General features: G+C 51.7%; 1 long non-coding RNA gene across 3 annotated transcripts in view; it reads right to left on the minus strand.

Annotated features, from left to right (window-relative positions):
• LOC310885459 overlaps window positions 1-2542 on the minus strand; it is a 36237-nt gene extending 33695 nt beyond the window's left edge. Inside the window, exon 1 of one of the 3 annotated variants that reach the window (XR_014574812.1) lies at window positions 744-2542. This is a non-coding gene — a long non-coding RNA (uncharacterized lncRNA). The remainder of the gene's footprint in view (window positions 1-743) is intronic. The other 2 variants (XR_014574813.1, XR_014574814.1) reach the window with 2 other exon arrangements.
• Between the last annotated feature and the right edge of the window lie 13980 nt (window positions 2543-16522).

Raw genomic sequence — 16522 nt, forward strand, 5'->3', positions numbered from 1 at the left:
GCCAGGAACGACGGCTCCCGCCGCCGCGGCGGGAGCGACAGACGTGCTAGAGGAGAACGCGACCTCGAGGCAGGCACGAGTCCCCGACCGGGGCACCCACAAACCGGGGACGGCGCGCTCCGCGGCGGGCAGGGGACGCGGCCACGAAAAGCGCGCACACGGCTGCGGCAGCCCCAACGCGGCAGGGGGACACCCCCCCACACTCGCCGTTCCACAACCCGGAGGCGGGACGCGCCGCGCGGCTCTCTCGCTTTCTTCTCTCCCTCACGCTTTCCGCATCGCTTGCCACCCCCACCGGCTTGCTGCTCGCGGCCGGCACCCACCGGGCCCCGGACCGACGCCGGTACCAGCGCCTCGCGCAACGCTCACGGACCCCTGCGGCTCATGGGGCCGCTCGGCCGTCACACAGCCGGGTTCCGCCGGAAAAGCCCCTTCGTTTGGCGCGGAGAACGACGGCCGACGAGCGACCGGGGCACAGGCCCTAAACGCCGCCGCCGCTCTCGCCCCGAGCGAGGCAGCGCCTCACCTGCGACGGGAAGCGAGCTGGAGAGGAGGCCGCCCGTGCCTGAACACCGGACACCGCTGCGGCTCCCCTGGGACAGGGGAGCGCAGAAGAGCCGGCCCGCCGGGGGCCCTCTCCGACGCGACCCTAATGGCCTCATCGATCGGAAAAAGAGCAGCGAACAGCATCGCGTGCGGGCGGGTGTGCAGGAGCAACATCCGCGAGAGGTGCTCGCGCCGACCTGAACATTGGCCCTGGCAAGAGCCGACCCACCGGGGAGCCTCTCCGACGTGCTCGGGGAACGCCTCGGCGGGCGCTGCGTGTGGGTGAGGTGAGGTGCATCGTCGGGACGTGGAGGTGCCGCCGCCTCAGCCGTGCCAATCCGCGCGGTCCGGTCCCCCTTCGCCTTCCGAGCCTCCGGGACCGGTGGAAGCCGCCGGGGACGCCCCCGGACGGTCAGCATTCGGGCGCCGGCGGACCACCCGCCGGCTTCCTGCCGCTTTTCTCCACAGCTCCTTCTTTTCTCAGCGACTCGTGCACGCGAGACCGCTTCTTGCTCCCCGGCAGGGCAGGGGGGGGGGGGAGAGGGAGTCGACAGGCAGCTAAGGTTGACCAGTCGAGAGAACCGACGCCCGAGCCCACGCCGCCACCGACGCCGCACGCCCCCTTCTCGTGCGCTGGCTCCACCAGCCGCAAGTGCTTGCTCAGCACCGCTTCCGGAGCAGAGTCCTCGCTCTCTCCTGTAGACGGACAGAAAAGTCACTGCCCCCGAAACGCTCCAAGACCTTTTCAAGAGTCCCGCAGCGAGGCACCCGAGAGCAACCGACTTTTACCTCGACGTAACTGGAGGCAGAAAGAAACAGCGATGCCTATGACACCTTCCGAGCCGTGGCACGACCTACTCATCTACCGCTAGCCCCACGATGCCGTCCCGTCGGAGTCAGGGTAGACGTGGCCGCCGTTCCCACAGCCCGACCGTCAGCGACCTCCTCCAGACGGGCAGACGGGACGCCCTCGGTAGGACACGGGTAGACCAGGCGGCCACAGGGAACACGGTATACCTCCCAACCGCGGGAGGACACAGGGAGACCTGCCGGCCGGGACTGAACGCCGTCGGTCTGCCTTCCTTCGCTTTTCGTACAGGCCATTCCGGCCCTTTTCGGACCTTTTCGGGCCTTTTCGGACCTTTCCGGCACTTTTCAAAGCTTTTCGCGTGGGCGGAACCACTCGGGAACCGCGCGACCGACCGACAGACGGATGCCTTTGGACATCCGCGCGCATGCGTCCTTCGGCTTCCGGGTAGACCCGGACGCCGTTCTCGGCCGAGCGTGAGCCTCTGATGTCAGAGCGACAGGCGGCCCGAGGCAACCAGGGGCCACGGCCGCGACCTAGAGCTCTCGAACACCTGTCTCCCCGTAGCCCGGCAACCGGACCCTATTCGCCTGGGGCAGGTTGGGATGGGGGGGAGCGACTTTGCACCACGCTAAGCAACTACATGTTTCGTTTTCACAGCACTGGTTTGCTTTGATATGCTTCTCCTGCCAATGCTACGGTTTGCTTTTCCTGACCCTGCTTGACTATGATTTTCCTGATAAGGCTTTCTTTTCCTTCTGAGGCTTTCATTTGTCTTGCATTTCTTACCTTTGCATTGCCGACTATACCCGGCATGAGGGCCCTGCGGTCTTTCCCCCACAGACATGTGCTTTCCTTTGTTTTGCTTTGCTTTGTATTCCTGCCACAGCTTTCCTTTACTTTCTCTGCTCTGCTTTGCTTTTCCTACGCCTGCTGTGCTTTGCCTTGCCTCAAACTGCTTTCTTTCTTTTGCTCTACATTTCCTGGCACTGCTTTGCTTTTCCTTGTGCTACTTCACTTTGCTTTGCTCTGCCTTGCACTGCTTTGCCTTTCCTGGACACGCTTTACTCTGCTTTTCCTGGCCCTGCTTTCCTTGTTGTTTTTTTTTGTTTTTGTTTTTTTGTTTTGATTTGTTTGTTTGTTTGTTTTTTATTTTAATATAGATACATATTCATTGCATTGCTTTGTTTTATTTTTGGACCTTTTTGCTTTGGTTTTCCTGGCCGCGCTTTGCTTTGCCTGGCCCTGCTTGTCATTTCTTTTCATTGTGCCGCATTCTTTTCCCTAGCAGGGCTTTGCTTTGCCTTGCTCGGCTTTCCTCTTCATTGCTCTGCTCTCCTGTGCTGCGCTAGGCTTCCTTTGCAGACTGTCCCGCCGATTTTGCCGATGAGTCGATCGGTATATTTAGGAACGCATAAACCCTCAGACACACAGCTGGGCCTCCCCGCAGCCCGCACACTGTCTCCTCGCAACTCGAGGGTGGGGGCAGCAGGCCTGGCCACCCGACATGGTCAATTCTGTGGCCCCAGCCGTGTGGCCTGCTGCTACGTGGGCCCCACTGCTATTCGTCTGGGGTCGGTGTTGGGTGAGGTTTTGAACGACGATAAGTACAATGGAAGAAGGGCAACAATAAATAAATAAATAAGTAAATATAAAACCAGGTAAAGCAAGACATGGTTCTTCCCACTGTCACGGCAGACTATGAGGCGTCAAGGAGGCCGGGGAGCGGGCGAGCAGGGTACAGCCACTGTCCGAGTCTGGCCGCCAGCTCTACCCGGCATGAGGGCCCTGCGGTCTTTTCCCCGCAGACACTGGGAACCGGCAGGAGGGCTGGCCGCCAGCTCCTTACATTTGCTTCGCTTCCCTTTGTTTTTCCTTGCTCTGCTTTGCTTTGCTCTGCTCTTCCGGGCACAGTTTTGCTTTTCCTTCTCTACTTTCCTCTGCTGTTCTTGCCCCTGCTTTGCTCTGCTTTGCCTGAGATTGCTTTGCTTGGTCTTTCCTGGCAATGCTTTGCTTTTCCTCGTGCTACTTTGCTTTGCTTTGCTTTGCCTTGCTCTGCTTTGCCTCCACTGGCCATGTTTTCGTTTGCTTTTTCAGGCCACGCTTTCCTTTGTCTTGCTTTGCTTTGCTTCCTATTCCTGGCACCTCTTGGTTTTACTTTCTCTGCTCTGCTTTGCCTTGCCTCAAACTGCTTTCTTTACTTTGCTATACATTTCCTGGCACTGCTGGGACTTGCCTTGTACAAGTTTGCACTGCTTTGCTTTGCCTTGCTCTGCGTTGCCTTTCCTGGCCATGCTTTTTCAGGCTGTGCTTTCCTTTGTTTTGCTTTGCTTTGTATTCCTGCCACAGCTTTGCTTTACCTTCTCTGCTCTGCTTTGCTTTTCCTACGCCTGCTGTGCTTTGCCTTGCCTCAAACTGCTTTCTTTCTTTTGCTCTACATTTCCTGGCACTGCTTTGCTTTTCCTTGTGCTACTTCACTTTGCTTTGCTCTGCCTTGCACTGCTTTGCCTTTCCTGGACACGCTTTACTTTGCTTTTCCTGGCTCTGCTTTCCTTGTTGTATTTTTTTTGTTTTTTGTTTTTTTTCTTTTGATTTGTTTGTTTGTTTGTTTTTTTATTTTAATATAGATACATATTCATTGCATTGCTTTGTTTTATTTTTGGACCTTTTTGCTTTGGTTTTCCTGGCCGCGCTTTGCTTTGCCTGGCCCTGCTTGTCATTTCTTTTCATTATGCCGCATTCTTTTCCCTAGCAGGGCTTTGCTTTGCCTTGCTCGGCTTTCCTCTTCATTGCTCTGCTCTCCTGTGCTGCGCTAGGCTTCCTTTGCAGACTGTCCCGCCGATTTTGCCGATGAGTCGATCGGTATATTTAGGAACGCATAAACCCTCAGACACACAGCTGGGCCTCCCCGCAGCCCGCACACTGTCTCCTCGCAACTCGAGGGTGGGGGCAGCAGGCCTGGCCACCCGACATGGTCAATTCTGTGGCCCCAGCCGTGTGGCCTGCTGCTACGTGGGCCCCACTGCTATTCGTCTGGGGACGGTGTTGGGTGAGGTTTTGAACGACGATAAGTACAATGGAAGAAGGGCAACAATAAATAAATAAATAAGTAAATATAAAACCAGGTAAAGCAAGACATGGTTCTTCCCACTGTCACGGCGGACTATGAGGCGTCAAGGAGGCCGGGGAGCGGGCGAGCAGGGTACAGCCACTGTCCGAGTCTGGCCGCCAGCTCTACCCGGCATGAGGGCCCTGCGGTCTTTTCCCCGCAGACACTGGGAACCGGCAGGAGGGCTGGCCGCCAGCTCCTTACATTTGCTTCGCTTCTCTTTGTTTTTCCTTGCTCTGCTTTGCTTTGCTCTGCTCCTCCGGGCACAGTTTTGCTTTTCCTTCTCTACTTTCCTCTGCTGTTCTTGCCCCTGCTTTGCTCTGCTTTGCCTCAGATTGCTTTGCTTGGTCTTTCCTGGCAATGCTTTGCTTTTCCTCGTGCTACTTTGCTTTGCTTTGCTTTGCCTTGCTCTGCTTTGCCTCCACTGGCCATGTTTTCGTTTGCTTTTTCAGGCCAGGCTTTCCTTTGTCTTGCTTTGCTTCGCTTCCTATTCCTGGCACCTCTTGGTTTTACTTTCTCTGCTCTGCTTTGCCTTGCCTCAAACTGCTTTCTTTACTTTGCTATACATTTCCTGGCACTGCTGGGACTTGCGTTGTACAAGTTTGCACTGCTTTGCTTTGCCTTGCTCTGCGTTGCCTTTCCTGGCCATGCTTTTTCAGGCCGTGCTTTCCTTTGTTTTGCTTTGCTTTGTATTCCTGCCACAGCTTTGCTTTACCTTCTCTGCTCTGCTTTGCTTTTCCTACGCCTGCTGTGCTTTGCCTTGCCTCAAACTGCTTTCTTTCTTTTGCTCTACATTTCCTGGCACTGCTTTGCTTTTCCTTGTGCTACTTCACTTTGCTTTGCTCTGCCTTGCACTGCTTTGCCTTTCCTGGACACGCTTTACTCTGCTTTTCCTGGCCCTGCTTTCTTTGTTGTTTTTTTTTTGGTTTTTTTTTTTTTCTTTTGTTTGTTTGTTTGTTTGTTTTTTATTTTAATATAGATACATATTCATTGCATTGCTTTGTTTTATTTTTGCCTTGGTTTTCCTGGCCGCGCTTTGCTTTGCCTGGCCCTGCTTGTCATTTCTTTTCATTATGCCGCATTCTTTTCCCTAGCAGGGCTTTGCTTTGCCTTGCTCGGCTTTCCTCTTCATTGCTCTGCTCTCCTGTGCTGCGCTAGGCTTCCTTTGCAGACTGTCCCGCCGATTTTGCCGATGAGTCGATCGGTATATTTAGGAACGCATAAACCCTCAGACACACAGCTGGGCCTCCCCGCAGCCCGCACACTGTCCCCTCGCAACTCGAGGGTGGGGGCAGCAGGCCTGGCCACCCGACATGGTCAATTCTGTGGCCCCAGCCGTGTGGCCTGCTGCTACGTGGGCCCCACTGCTATTCGTCTGGGGACGGTGTTGGGTGAGGTTTTGAACGACGATAAGTACAATGGTAGAAGGGCAACAATAAATAAACAAATAAGTAAATATAAAACCAGGTAAACAAGACATGGTTCTTGCCCACTGTCACGGCGGACTATGAGGCGTCAAGGAGGCCGGGGAGCAGGCAAGCAGGGTACAGCCACCGTCCGAGTCTGGCCGCCAGCTCTACCCGGCATGAGGGCCCTGCGGTCTTTTCCCCGCAGACACTGGGAAGCGGCAGGAGGGCTGGCCGCCAGCTCCTTACATTTGCTTCGCCTCTCTTTGTTTTTCCTTGCTCTGGTTTGCTTTGCTCTGCTCTTCTGGGCACAGTTTTGCTTTTCCTTCTCTACTATCCTCTGCTGTTCTTGCCCCTGCTTTGCTTTGCTTTGACTCAGATTGCTTTGCTTTGCTTTGTTTGCTTGGTCTTTCCTGGCAATGCTTTGCTTTTCCTCGTGCTACTTTGCTTTGCTTTGCTTTGCCTTGCTCTGCTTTGCCTCCACTGGCCATGTTTTCGTTTGCTTTTTCAGGCCACGCTTTCCTTTGTCTTGCTTTGCTTCGCTTCCTATTCCTGGCACCTCTTGGTTTTACTTTCTCTGCTCTGCTTTGCCTCGCCTCAAACTGCTTTCTTTACTTTGCTATACATTTCCTGGCACTGCTGGGACTTGCCTTGTACAAGTTTGCACTGCTTTGCTTTGCCTTGCTCTGCGTTGCCTTTCCTGGCCATGCTTTTTCAGGCCGTGCTTTCCTTTGTTTTGCTTTGCTTTGTATTCCTGCCACAGCTTTGCTTTACCTTCTCTGCTCTGCTTTGCTTTTCCTATGCCTGCTGTGCTTTGCCTTGCCTCAAACTGCTTTCTTTCTTTTGCTCTACATTTCCTGGCACTGCTTTGCTTTTCCTTGTGCTACTTCACTTTGCTTTGCTCTGCCTTGCACTGCTTTGCCTTTCCTGGACACGCTTTACTTTGCTTTTCCTGGCCCTGCTTTCCTTGTTTTTTTTGTTTGGTTGTTTGTTTTTTGGTTTGTTTGTTTGTTTGTCTTTTAATATAGATACATATTCATTGCATTGCTTTGTTTTATTTTTCGACCATTTTGCTTTGGTTTTCCTGGCCGCGCTTTGCTTTGCCTGGCCCTGCTTGTCATTTCTTTTCATTATGCCGCATTCTTTTCCCTAGCAGGGCTTTGCTTTGCCTTGCTCGGCTTTCCTCTTCATTGCTCTGCTCTCCTGTGCTGCGCTAGGCTTCCTTTGCAGACTGTCCCGCCGATTTTGCCGATGAGTCGATCGGTATATTTAGGAACGCATAAACCCTCAGACACACAGCTGGGCCTCCCCGCAGCCCGCACACTGTCCCCTCGCAACTCGAGGGTGGGGGCAGCAGGCCTGGCCACCTGACATGGTCAATTCTGTGGCCCCAGCCGTGTGGCCTGCTGCTATGTGGGCCCCACTGCTATTCGTCTGGGGACGGTGTTGGGTGAGGTTTTGAACGACGATAAGTACAATGGAAGAAGGGCAACAATAAATAAACAAATAAGTAAATATAAAACCAGGTAAACAAGACATGGTTCTTGCCCACTGTCACGGCGGACTATGAGGCGTCAAGGAGGCCGGGGAGCGGGCGAGCAGGGTACAGCCACTGTCTGAGTCTGGCCGCCAGCTCTACCCGGCATGAGGGCCCTGCGGTCTTTTCCCCGCAGACACTGGGAACCGGCAGGAGGGCTGGCCGCCAGCTCCTTACATTTGCTTCGCTTCTCTTTGTTTTTCCTTGCTCTGCTTTGCTTTGCTCTGCTCCTCCGGGCACAGTTTTGCTTTTCCTTCTCTACTTTCCTCTGCTGTTCTTGCCCCTGCTTTGCTCTGCTTTGCCTCAGATTGCTTTGCTTTGTCTTTCCTGGCAATGCTTTGCTTTTCCTCATGCTACACTGCTTTGCTTTGCTTTGCCTTGCTCTGCTTTGCCTCCACTGGCCATGTTTTCGTTTGCTTTTTCAGGCCACGCTTTCCTTTGTCTTGCTTTGCTTCGCTTCCTATTCCTGGCACGTCTTGGTTTTACTTTCTCTGCTCTGCTTTGCCTCGCCTCAAACTGCTTTCTTTACTTTGCTATACATTTCCTGGCACTGCTGGGACTTGCCTTGTACAAGGTTGCACTGCTTTGCTTTGCCTTGCTCTGCGTTGCCTTTCCTGGCCATGCTTTTTCAGGCCGTGCTTTCCTTTGTTTTGCTTTGCTTTGTATTCCTGCCACAGCTTTGCTTTACCTTCTCTGCTCTGCTTTGCTTTTCCTACGCCTGCTGTGCTTTGCCTTGCCTCAAACTGCTTTCTTTCTTTTGCTCTACATTTCCTGGCACTGCTTTGCTTTTTCTTGTGCTACTTCACTTTGCTTTGCTCTGCCTTGCACTGCTTTGCCTTTCCTGGACACGCTTTACTCTGCTTTTCCTGGCCCTGCTTTCCTTTTTGTTTTTTTTTTTTTGTTTTTTTTTTTTTTTTTTTGTTTTTTTTTTGTTTGTTTGTTTGTTTGTTTTTTATTTTAATATAGATACATATTCATTGCATTGCTTTGTTTTATTTTTGCCTTGGTTTTCCTGGCCGCGCTTTGCTTTGCCTGGCCCTGCTTGTCATTTCTTTTCATTATGCCGCATTCGTTTCCCTAGCAGGGCTTTGCTTTGCCTTGCTCGGCTTTCCTCTTCATTGCTCTGCTCTCCTGTGTTGCGCTAGGCTTCCTTTGCAGACTGTCCCGCCGATTTTGCCGATGATCCGATCGGTATATTTAGGAACGCATAAACCCTCAGACACACAGCTGGGCCTCCCCGCAGCCCGCACACTGTCTCCTCGCAACTCGAGGGTGGGGGCAGCAGGCCTGGCCACCCGACATGGTCAATTCTGTGGCCCCAGCCGTGTGGCCTGCTGCTACGTTGGCCCCACTGCTATTCGTCTGGGGACGGTGTTGAGTGAGGTTTTGAACGACGATAAGTACAATGGAAGAAGGGCAACAATAAATAAATAAATAAGTAAATATAAAACCAGGTAAAGCAAGACATGGTTCTTGCCCACTGTCACGGCGGACTATGAGGCGTCAAGGAGGCCGGGGAGCGGGCGAGCAGGGTACAGCCACTGTCCGAGTCTGGCCGCCAGCTCTACCCGGCATGAGGGCCCTGCGGTCTTTTCCCCGCAGACACTGGGAACCGGCAGGAGGGCTGGCCGCCAGCTCCTTACATTTGCTTCGCTTCTCTTTGTTTTTCCTTGCTCTGCTTTGCTTTGCTCTGCTCTTCCGGGCACAGTTTTGCTTTTCCTTCTCTACTTTCCTCTGCTGTTCTTGCCCCTGCTTTGCTCTGCTTTGCCTCAGATTGCTTTGCTTGGTCTTTCCTGGCAATGCTTTGCTTTTCCTTGTGCTACTTTGCTTTGCTTTGCTTTGCCTTGCTCTGCTTTGCCTCCACTGGCCATGTTTTCGTTTGCTTTTTCAGGCCACGCTTTCCTTTGTCTTGCTTTGCTTCGCTTCCTATTCCTGGCACGTCTTGGTTTTACTTTCTCTGCTCTGCTTTGCCTTGCCTCAAACTGCTTTCTTTACTTTGCTATACATTTCCTGGCACCGCTGGGACTTACCTTGTACAAGTTTGCACTGCTTTGCTTTGCCTTGCTCTGCGTTGCCTTTCCTGGCCATGCTTTTTCAGGCCGTGCTTTCCTTTGTTTTGCTTTGCTTTGTATTCCTGCCACAGCTTTGCTTTACCTTCTCTGCTCTGCTTTGCTTTTCCTACGCCTGCTGTGCTTTGCCTTGCCTCAAACTGCTTTCTTTCTTTTGCTCTACATTTCCTGGCACTGCTTTGCTTTTCCTTGTGCTACTTCACTTTGCTTTGCTCTGCCTTGCACTGCTTTGCCTTTCCTGGACACGCTTTACTTTGCTTTTCCTGGCCCTGCTTTCCTTGTTGGTTTTCTTTTTTTTTTTTTTTTGTTTGTTTGTTTGTTTTTTATTTTAATATAGATACATATTCATTGCATTGCTTTGTTTTATTTTTGCTTTGGTTTTCCTGGCCGCGCTTTTCTTTGCCTGGCCCTGCTTGTCATTTCTTTTCATTGTGCCGCATTCTTTTCCCTAGCAGGGCTTTGCTTTGCCTTGCTCGGCTTTCCTCTTCATTGCTCTGCTCTCCTGTGCTGCGCTAGGCTTCCTTTGCAGACTGTCCCGCCGATTTTGCCGATGAGTCGATCGGTATATTTAGGAACGCATAAACCCTCAGACACACAGCTGGGCCTCCCCGCAGCCCGCACACTGTCTCCTCGCAACTCGAGGGTGGGGGCAGCAGGCCTGGCCACCTGACATGGTCAATTCTGTGGCCCCAGCTGTGTGGCCTGCTGCTACGTGGGCCCCACTGCTATTCGTCTGGGGACGGTGTTGGGTGAGGTTTTGAACGACGATAAGTACAATGGAAGAAGGGCAACAATAAATAAATAAATAAGTAAATATAAAACCAGGTAAAGCAAGACATGGTTCTTGCCCACTGTCACGGCAGACTATGAGGCGTCAAGGAGGCCGGGGAGCGGGCGAGCAGGGTACAGCCACTGTCCGAGTCTGGCCGCCAGCTCTACCCGGCAGGAGGGCCCTGCGGTCTTTTCCCCGCAGACACTGGGAACCGGCAGGAGGGCTGGCCGCCAGCTCCTTACATTTGCTTCGCTTCTCTTTGTTTTTCCTTGCTCTGCTTTGCTTTGCTCTGCTCCTCCGGGCACAGTTTTGCTTTTCCTTCTCTACTTTCCTCTGCTGTTCTTGCCCCTGCTTTGCTCTGCTTTGCCTCAGATTGCTTTGCTTGGTCTTTCCTGGCAATGCTTTGCTTTTCCTCGTGCTACTTTGCTTTGCTTTGCTTTGCCTTGCTCTGCTTTGCCTCCACTGGCCATGTTTTCGTTTGCTTTTTCAGGCCACGCTTTCCTTTGTCTTGCTTTGCTTCGCTTCCTATTCCTGGCACCTCTTGGTTTTACTTTCTCTGCTCTGCTTTGCCTTGCCTCAAACTGCTTTCTTTACGTTGCTATACATTTCCTGGCACCGCTGGGACTTGCCTTGTACAAGTTTGCACTGCTTTGCTTTGCCTTGCTCTGCGTTGCCTTTCCTGGCCATGCTTTTTCAGGCCGTGCTTTCCATTGTTTTGCTTTGCTTTGTATTCCTGCCACAGCTTTGCTTTACCTTCTCTGCTCTGCTTTGCTTTTCCTACGCCTGCTGTGCTTTGCCTTGCCTCAAACTGCTTTCTTTCTTTTGCTCTACATTTCCTGGCACTGCTTTGCTTTTCCTTGTGCTACTTCACTTTGCTTTGCTCTGCCTTGCACTGCTTTGCCTTTCCTGGACACGCTTTACTTTGCTTTTCCTGGCCCTGCTTTCCTTGTTGGTTTTCTTTTTTTTTTTTTTTGTTTGTTTGTTTGTTTTTTATTTTAATATAGATACATATTCATTGCATTGCTTTGTTTTATTTTTGCTTTGGTTTTCCTGGCCGCGCTTTTCTTTGCCTGGCCCTGCTTGTCATTTCTTTTCATTGTGCCGCATTCTTTTCCCTAGCAGGGCTTTGCTTTGCCTTGCTCGGCTTTCCTCTTCATTGCTCTGCTCTCCTGTGTTGCGCTAGGCTTCCTTTGCAGACTGTCCCGCCGATTTTGCCGATGATCCGATCGGTATATTTAGGAACGCATAAACCCTCAGACACACAGCTGGGCCTCCCCGCAGCCCGCACACTGTCTCCTCGCAACTCGAGGGTGGGGGCAGCAGGCCTGGCCACCCGACATGGTCAATTCTGTGGCCCCAGCTGTGTGGCCTGCTGCTACGTGGGCCCCACTGCTATTCGTCTGGGGACGGTGTTTGGTGAGGTTTTGAACGACGATAAGTACAATGAAAGAAGGGCAACAATAAATAAATAAATAAGTAAATATAAAACCAGGTAAAGCAAGACATGGTTCTTGCCCACTGTCACGGCAGACTATGAGGCGTCAAGGAGGCCGGGGAGCGGGCGAGCAGGGTACAGCCACTGTCCGAGTCTGGCCGCCAGCTCTACCCGGCATGAGGGCCCTGCGGTCTTTTCCCCGCAGACACTGGGAACCGGCAGGAGGGCTGGCCGCCAGCTCCTTACATTTGCTTCGCTTCTCTTTGTTTTTCCTTACTCTGCTTTGCTTTGCTCTGCTCCTCCGGGCACAGTTTTGCTTTTCCTTCTCTACTTTCCTCTGCTGTTCTTGCCCCTGCTTTGCTTTGCTTTGCCTCAGATTGCTTTGCTTTGTCTTTCCTGGCAATGCTTTGCTTTTCCTCGTGCTACTTTGCTTTGCTTTGCTTTGCCTTGCTCTGCTTTGCCTCCACTGGCCATGTTTTCGTTTGCTTTTTCAGGCCACGCTTTCCTTTGTCTTGCTTTGCTTCGCTTCCTATTCCTGGCACCTCTTGGTTTTACTTTCTCTGCTCTGCTTTGCCTTGCCTCAAACTGCTTTCTTTACTTTGCTATACATTTCCTGGCACCGCTGGGACTTGCCTTGTACAAGTTTGCACTGCTTTGCTTTGCCTTGCTCTGTGTTGCCTTTCCTGGCCATGCTTTTTCAGGCCGTGCTTTCCTTTGTTTTGCTTTGCTTTGTATTCCTGCCACAGCTTTGCTTTACCTTCTCTGCTCTGCTTTGCTTTTCCTACGCCTGCTGTGCTTTGCCTTGCCTCAAACTGCTTTCTTTCTTTTGCTCTACATTTCCTGGCACTGCTTTGCTTTTCCTTGTGCTACTTCACTTTGCTTTGCTCTGCCTTGCACTGCTTTGCCTTTCCTGGACATGCTTTACTTTGCTTTTCCTGGCCCTGCTTTCCTTGTTGGTTTTTTTTTTTTTTTTTGATTTGTTTGTTTGTTTGTTTTCTATTTTAATATAGATACATATTCATTGCATTGCTTTGTTTTATTTTTGGACCTTTTTGCTTTGGTTTTCCTGGCCGCGCTTTGCTTTGCCTGGCCCTGCTTGTCATTTCTTTTCATTATGCCGCATTCTTTTCCCTAGCAGGGCTTTGCTTTGCCTTGCTCGGCTTTCCTCTTCATTGCTCTGCTCTCCTGTGCTGCGCTAGGCTTCCTTTGCAGACTGTCCCGCCGATTTTGCCGATGAGTCGATCGGTATATTTAGGAACGCATAAACCCTCAGACACACAGCTGGGCCTCCCCGCAGCCCGCACACTGTCTCCTTGCAACTCGAGGGTGGGGGCAGCAGGCCTGGCCACCCGACATGGTCAATTCTGTGGCCCCAGCTGTGTGGCCTGCTGCTACGTGGGCCCCACTGCTATTCGTCTGGGGACGGTGTTGGGTGAGGTTTTGAACGACGATAAGTACAATGGAAGAAGGGCAACAATAAATAAATAAATAAGTAAATATAAAACCAGGTAAAGCAAGACATGGTTCTTGCCCACTGTCACGGCAGACTATGAGGCGTCAAGGAGGCCGGGGAGCGGGCGAGCAGGGTACAGCCACTGTCCGAGTCTGGCCGCCAGCTCTACCCGGCATGAGGGCCCTGCGGTCTTTTCCCCGCAGACACTGGGAACCGGCAGGAGGGCTGGCCGCCAGCTCCTTACATTTGCTTCGCTTCTCTTTGTTTTTCCTTGCTCTGCTTTGCTTTGCTCTGCTCCTCCGGGCACAGTTTTGCTTTTCCTTCTCTACTTTCCTCTGCTGTTCTTGCCCCTGCTTTGCTCTGCTTTGCCTCAGATTGCTTTGCTTGGTCTTTCCTGGCAATGCTTTGCTTTTCCTCGTGCTACTTTGCTTTGCTTTGCTTTGCCTTGCTCTGCTTTGCCTCCACTGGCCATGTTTTCGTTTGCTTTTTCAGGCCACGCTTTCCTTTGTCTTGCTTTGCTTCGCTTCCTATTCCTGGCACCTCTTGGTTTTACTTTCTCTGCTCTGCTTTGCCTTGCCTCAAACTGCTTTCTTTACGTTGCTATACATTTCCTGGCACCGCTGGGACTTGCCTTGTACAAGTTTGCACTGCTTTGCTTTGCCTTGCTCTGCGTTGCCTTTCCTGGCCATGCTTTTTCAGGCCGTGCTTTCCATTGTTTTGCTTTGCTTTGTATTCCTGCCACAGCTTTGCTTTACCTTCTCTGCTCTGCTTTGCTTTTCCTACGCCTGCTGTGCTTTGCCTTGCCTCAAACTGCTTTCTTTCTTTTGCTCTACATTTCCTGGCACTGCTTTGCTTTTCCTTGTGCTACTTCACTTTGCTTTGCTCTGCCTTGCACTGCTTTGCCTTTCCTGGACACGCTTTACTTTGCTTTTCCTGGCCCTGCTTTCCTTGTTGTTTTTTTTTGTTTTTGTTTTTTTTTGTTTTGATTTGTTTGTTTGTTTTTTATTTTAATATAGATACATATTCATTGCATTGCTTTGTTTTATTTTTGGACCTTTTTGCTTTGGTTTTCCTGGCCGCGCTTTGCTTTGCCTGGCCCTGCTTGTCATTTCTTTTCATTGTGCCGCATTCTTTTCCTTAGCAGGGCTTTGCTTTGCCTTGCTCGGCTTTCCTCTTCATTGCTCTGCTCTCCTGTGCTGCGCTAGGCTTCCTTTGCAGACTGTCCCGCCGATTTTGCCGATGAGTCGATCGGTATATTTAGGAACGCATAAACCCTCAGACACACAGCTGGGCCTCCCCGCAGCCCGCACACTGTCTCCTCGCAACTCGAGGGTGGGGGCAGCAGGCCTGGCCACCCGACATGGTCAATTCTGTGGCCTCAGCCGTGTGGCCTGCTGCTACATGGGCCCCACTGCTATTCGTCTGGGGACGGTGTTGGATTAGGTTTTGAACGACGATAAGTACAATGGAAGAAGGGCAACAATAAATAAATAAATAAGTAAATATAAAACCAGGTAAACAAGACATGGTTCTTGCCCACTGTCACGGCAGACTATGAGGCGTCAAGGAGGCCGGGGAGCGGGCGAGCAGGGTACAGCCACTGTCCGAGTCTGGCCGCCAGCTCTACCCGGCATGAGGGCCCTGCGGTCTTTTCCCCGCAGACGCTGGGAACCGGCAGGAGGGCTGGCCGCCAGCTCCTTACATTTGCTTCGCTTCCCTTTGTTTTTCCTTGCTCTGCTTTGCTTTGCTCTGCTCTTCCGGGCACAGTTTTGCTTTTCCTTCTCTACTTTCCTCTGCTGTTCTTGCCCCTGCTTTGCTTTGCTTTGCCTCAGATTGCTTTGCTTTGTCTTTCCTGGCAATGCTTTGCTTTTCCTCGTGCTACTTTGCTTTGCTTTGCTTTGCCTTGCTCTGCTTTGCCTCCACTGGCCATGTTTTCGTTTGCTTTTTCAGGCCACGCTTTCCTTTGTCTTGCTTTGCTTCGCTTCCTATTCCTGGCACCTCTTGGTTTTACTTTCTCTGCTCTGCTTTGCCTTGCCTCAAACTGCTTTCTTTACTTTGCTATACATTTCCTGGCACCGCTGGGACTTGCCTTGTACAAGTTTGCACTGCTTTGCTTTGCCTTGCTCTGCGTTGCCTTTCCTGGCCATGCTTTTTCAGGCCGTGCTTTCCTTTGTTTTGCTTTGCTTTGTATTCCTGCCACAGCTTTGCTTTACCTTCTCTGCTCTGCTTTGCTTTTCCTACGCCTGCTGTGCTTTGCCTTGCCTCAAACTGCTTTCTTTCTTTTGCTCTACATTTCCTGGCACTGCTTTGCTTTTCCTTGTGCTACTTCACTTTGCTTTGCTCTGCCTTGCACTGCTTTGCCTTTCCTGGTCATGCTTTACTTTGCTTTTCCTGGCCCTGCTTTCCTTGTTGTTTTTTTTTTTTTTTTTTTTTTTTTGTTTTGATTTGTTTGTTTGTTTTTTATTTTAATATAGATACATATTCATTGCATTGCTTTGTTTTATTTTTGGACCTTTTTGCTTTGGTTTTCCTGGCCGCGCTTTGCTTTGCCTGGCCCTGCTTGTCATTTCTTTTCATTGTGCCGCATTCTTTTCCTTAGCAGGGCTTTGCTTTGCCTTGCTCGGCTTTCCTCTTCATTGCTCTGCTCTCCTGTGCTGCGCTAGGCTTCCTTTGCAGACTGTCCCGCCGATTTTGCCGATGAGTCGATCGGTATATTTAGGAACGCATAAACCCTCAGACACACAGCTGGGCCTCCCCGCAGCCCGCACACTGTCTCCTCGCAACTCGAGGGTGGGGGCAGCAGGCCTGGCCACCCGACATGGTCAATTCTGTGGCCCCAGCCGTGTGGCCTGCTGCTACATGGGCCCCACTGCTATTCGTCTGGGGACGGTGTTGGATTAGGTTTTGAACGACGATAAGTACAATGGAAGAAGGGCAACAATAAATAAATAAATAAGTAAATATAAAACCAGGTAAAGCAAGACATGGTTCTTGCCCACTGTCAGGGCAGACTATGAGGCGTCAAGGAGGCCGGGGAGCGGGCGAGCAGGGTACAGCCACTGTCCGAGTCTGGCCGCCAGCTCTACCCGGCATGAGGGCCCTGCGGTCTTTTCCCCGCAGACGCTGGGAACCGGCAGGAGGGCTGGCCGCCAGCTCCTTACATTTGCTTCGCTTCCCTTTGTTTTTCCTTGCTCTGCTTTGCTTTGCTCTGCTCCTCCGGGCACAGTTTTGCTTTTCCTTCTCTACTTTCCTCTGCTGTTCTTGCCCCTGCTTTGCTCTGCTTTGCCTCAGATTGCTTTGCTTTGTCTTTCCTGGCAATGCTTTGCTTTTCCTCGTGCTACTTTGCTTTGCTTTGCTTTGCCTTGCTCTGCTTTGCCTCCACTGGCC

This window comes from Anser anser (genome assembly GCF_964211835.1).
Source record: "Anser anser genome assembly, chromosome: 23".
NCBI lineage: Eukaryota > Metazoa > Chordata > Aves > Anseriformes > Anatidae > Anser > Anser anser.